This window comes from Anarhichas minor, unplaced genomic scaffold (assembly GCF_050575085.1).
Source record: "Anarhichas minor isolate MPS153535 unplaced genomic scaffold, ASM5057508v1 ptg000032l, whole genome shotgun sequence".
NCBI classification, from domain to species: Eukaryota; Metazoa; Chordata; class Actinopteri; order Perciformes; family Anarhichadidae; genus Anarhichas; species Anarhichas minor.
Genome location: NW_027466478.1, coordinates 2,229,434 through 2,234,371, shown reverse-complemented (window position 1 = coordinate 2,234,371; position 4,938 = coordinate 2,229,434). Strand labels below are relative to the sequence as shown.

Sequence of the window (4,938 nt, the reverse complement as noted above, 5' to 3'; positions counted from 1 at the left end):
TTTTGGTTAAGGCATGATGGGTCTCCCCCTGGCTAAACTAGCCGAGCAAGGTCCTCAATGTAAAACGATAGTAGCCTTGAAAACCTAGCAGTGCTTTGACCTTCTCGATAGTTCTGAGTTCCCTCTTTCTCAGCTGCAACACAGCCTCCTGTTCTTTGGGATCCACCTGAACTCCCTAACCAGACACCAAGCTCGACCAAGCTCACACTTTTTTTGGCCAAATACCATGTTCTCTCATCTGACACAAAACTCGGTTCAGTCTTACACATGCTCATCAAACTCTCTGGAATAACAAAGTACATCCTTTCAATGAGGAGAGCAGCATTCATACTGAGACCCTCGAGCACTCCTTCCATCCACCTTTGAAATGCTGCCAGAGCATTGGTAAGACAAATTGGAAGACGCACCCTCTCATACAACCCCCACCAACACATCACTCCCATCTTGTCAAGCACCGCTCGTTACATGCAAACTATCCTTTCAAAATAATATGCATAGGGTCCTTTCAAAATGCATTTCTATCTTCCCAGGAAGTTAGGTTTACACTGAGTTGGGTTTAGGAAAAGACCATGGTTGATATTAAAGGAGCTGTATTTTACATTCTGAACATTAATATAGCAGCAAACAACTATTTGCTATGTAAAGATATAGTCAAGTAATGTCTATCTAAACAGAGAATGAAGTCGCTCTCCCTATGTGTGTGTTGTTATCCGAGGTTCTTCTTGCTTCGTCCACAAAGCCTTAGTGGTAAGCGCTGCCTTGATAAAGACTGTGGGGCGACTGTGGCTAAGTAGAGATCAGGGCCGTCCTTCAATCAGAGGATCGGCGGTTCGATCCACTAGACCAGGGGTATTCAATTAAAATTCCAAAAGCTCCAGATTGAGAAAATGTCCTCGGGCAAAGGTCCGGAACATTACAATAATATCTAACTTGCGCTATTTAGTGCCATATATATATATATATATATATATATATATATATATATATATTCAAGAAGTCTAGTAGTGGTAACGTCTCTGTGTAGTCAACAACTGTCAAATCAAATAAAGAAAGTACACATCAATTATATTTAACAATTGTTATGCTCACTTTTCAAATTTAACTGGATGGATTATAAATAATACATAGAAATACATAAATAAATGTTCTTCTCATTTCAAGTAAAATAAGAGCTGGAATAAAGAATAACTGACATAGCAAAGCTTTTGAAAAAAGTGCATCTTAAAATAAAGTAATTCATTTTAGAAAAAATAATTTCACTGAATTGTCCTGCAGCTTTAAATTCAGTTCATTCAGGTGTGAAGTGATGTCAATCAAAAAAGCCACAATATTATATTTTCCTCATCTTCTAAAAAGATAAATGTTTGTGCATGGACTTTATGTGTGGTTATTAACACTTGTTTCAGCTCTATTCTCTCTGTTAACATCATTGTTGGTCAGTGAACTCATGTGTTAGGATTCTGATCATATTGGGCTCTTAGGTTTATTTTATTTTTCTTCATTTAGATGTGAGTGGGTACATTTGCTCAAAAGAGTTGTGCTTTGTCTCATAATGTTGCTTAATTTACCGCTTTTAATAATCGTCACGGTCTCTGAACATATGAGACATGCTGTTTTTAAACTATCCATGTGAAGAATTAACCTATAAGAGTCTGTTCATTCTTGGTTAAAGACTCTGGTCTCTTTGACCACTTTTCTCTTTTTGGAGAACGTCATGTGAAATAACTTCTCTGACTCACGTATTATTCTCCTGCTCTTCCTTCTCTTTCCTCGTCTCTCCCCCGGTGTGTGTACATATCACTCGAGTCAGGAAACTTGTCAGAATACCCATATTTGATTGGCTGAGCAATTGGTCGGTGTGTTTCCTGCACTGCTGAACAAGTGCCGTAAAGGCTGAAAAAAACGCGCCGGTTAAAATAGGTTAAAATCCGTCAAAATAAAATAGATTTTAGGTCCTGGGTCCGGATACAACGGCGTCTGGGTCCGGATCCGGACCGCGGTCCGCCAATTGGTGACCCCTGCACTAGACGCAAGTCGATGTGTCCTCGTAGCTGTGCCTACGGCAGTGGTTCTCAAACTTTTTCTGTCACACCCCACTTTGGAGGAAGAAAAATGTTCATGCCCCACCGCCCCAACAAAATTTTAACAAAATGGTCCATGTTGAGTTTTTATTGAAATAACATTTTGTGACTCCTCCATCTGTGCTTTTTCAAATAATAGAATAAAGAAAATTGCAATCACTTTCAAGTAAACCAGATTGCTCCATCAGACAAAAACAAATACAATGTGCAATCGCTTTGTTAGGGGACACAATGCAAATAAAGTTCAATCTGTGCAAAAAATAACTAATATTTGGCAAAAAATAGCTTATTGTGGCTGCAATTAACCTGTTTTGCACTGAATATCTTTTCAAGATAATAACAATAAAGTGCAACCTGTGAAAAACTAAACAAAACTATGAAGGTATATTTGTGTCTTTATTACGCAAACAAAAAAAAACGTTTTAAAAGCAAATTTCTCGCACTGCAATCAAAATTCAAGTTTGTAAGTGAAAATATATAAACTGAGAATAATTTATTTGTTAGTTTTGCTTATGAAACTAGAATTTTTGGTTAAAAAAATAAAATCTTTGGTTAAAAAAATATAATCTTTGGTTAAAAAAATATAATCTTTGGTTAAAAAAATAAAATCTTTGGTTGAAAAAAGCTTTGGTTTCAAAACGAAAAGCTGGTTTCAAAACGAAAAGCTGAGCTGAGCTGAGCTTGGATGTAGTGGGCGGGGCTGTTGAATGTGCCAGGAGTTTCTATTGGTCGGTTTGACTTGGCTCTCGGTATCTGCATCATCTAAACACAGACGGGAGGTTACGGTGACATGGAGGTAAGTTGACGTTATACTGCTCTGTTTTGTCAAAATTATTTTAAATGTAGCAGCACTTCACTTTGTTTTCATGTTGTTAGTGTCTCTTTTTTTAAAGAACGACATGGAGGGCTGCTGTGTTGACATGAAGCTCCGCTTTCTCGGTCGGAGAAAACTAAGCTCATAGTGGGCCATTTGACCATCCTATACTTGTAAAGGACTCTTAAGAGGTTCTGTGAATGTTTCCTACAAACCTTTTAATTAGAAGTTACTTAAGTTAATCACTTCCTGCTAGCCTTTATTTTGTAAGTCCCGTTTTACGTTTTGGGTCCTTTATTTTGAAATCTCTTTTTTGGCGAAACCGGAAGCCGATCCAAATCTCGCCAGAGTATGTTAGCGTGACTTCGCCACAAGAAAAGTATGAAATTCACGGTACAGACTAAAAGGAAAAGTATTATAAATATATTACTCCGCAATAAGAGTTTAATAATTAACGGTTAAGCACCTAGCTGGAACGGGAACAAGGTATTGTCTGTTCATTGTGTTCATTGTGTTTTATGTGTTGGTGTTTCAACTGGATGCTAATGTTAGCTTAACAGATATAGCTAAATGACTAGGCTGTGGTTTTGAGCTGGCACTGGCATCTGGTTGAAGCATTAATATATGCTCCCATGTATATTTAAATGTTATTTTCTGAATGTTTAAACTCATAAGAGCTCATTTATGTTTTATCTGTTCCGTAGCTCTTACGGTGTTTTCTGGAGAAAGGAGAAAAGTAAATTTGTGTTCAAAATAAAAGTCAACGGTTGAACATGAATAAAGGCCTCTGAAACATCAGTACGCTTCACCATTGTCCGGCTGGGGTCCGCTACAGTAAGAGCTTGGCCCTCACCGATCTGATGACTTGCTGCCTCTATGACGGGCCGTGACAGAGTGTCTTCACGGCTACCTGCTGCTGCTGCCACGTCTCCACATGCTGTCCACATGGATTCATCCAGCGTCACATGTGCCCATGTGCCAGCACGTGATCCACTTCGGCAACTGTGGTAGTGGTCTTATGGATTCGGTGCATTGGTCAAGTACGGTCACATTACACCCCCCCCCCCCCCCCCCCCTTTATTACCCACAGTCTACAGTACTGCAAATAAGGAAATAAGGTGAGCCTTGAGACTGAACCAGTGAACATTTCATACTGACCTGCTCATCTACAGTAAAGGAAAGACATTGTTGTTTACATTCATATGGACTCTTATTAATTACAAACATTTTACTACTTTGGATGCTATATTCCAATTACTTTGAGAATTGTGTTAACACGGTACTTAACTGAATATTTACAGTAATTTGAGTATATGCACACAAACGCAACTGTGTTACTTTCTACTGTTGATCTGATATTATACGTTCATGCTGTTTATTGCAAGGGTTTTATAATATCTGTTTAAAGGTTTTTCTATTGACTAAATTATTTAAGAAATTTAGTTTACGATGTCAGAGTCGGGTAGCGTTAAGGAGACTGAGGAACTTCAAGATTTGCAGAGTGAGCTCCTCTCACTGACTGATGTATCTGAGAGACCCAGTCTGAAAGATAATCTTCACAAAAATGATGACCAACCTGAAGGTCCTCGACGCTCTGAACGTGCACGGAACCCTACAGAGAAAATGCTTGTGTTGCAAGGTGAAGAAGCCAAGAGAAGGGAAAAAAGGCTGCTTTAATGTATGAGAAATGGAAGCTCAATGTACGTAAGGCAAGAGATCAGCTGAAGACGTACATGCCAGAGAGCGAGCTCTGGCCTCTCATTGAAGAGCTGAAGAAAAGTAAAGATAACGTAACGAACATGTATTTCGAGAATCGAGATCTCGCCACACCTTCCACTGACGTGAGAAGACGAGTAGATACGTGTGAATCAATTACCACGGAAATTGTCAGTATCGCCTATAATAGAGCAATTGATGAAGAAAGTGAGTTTAATGAGGACCAGGAAAGACACCGCCTTCATGAACTGCTCCACCGTGACTGTGCAAAGTCTGTCTACGGATCTGCTGCTTCTTCTATAAGTCACAGCAAATCTGAACACCATT

General features: G+C 39.0%; 1 long non-coding RNA gene across 1 annotated transcript; it reads left to right on the top strand.

Annotated features, from left to right (window-relative positions):
- Positions 1–3,253: 3,253 nt before the first annotated feature.
- LOC142964842 (uncharacterized) lies at positions 3,254–3,693 on the top strand. Its single transcript, XR_012957590.1, has 2 exons — positions 3,254–3,381; positions 3,600–3,693. It is a non-coding gene; the product is annotated as an uncharacterized LOC142964842 (long non-coding RNA).
- The last annotated feature ends 1,245 nt before the right edge of the window (positions 3,694–4,938 follow it).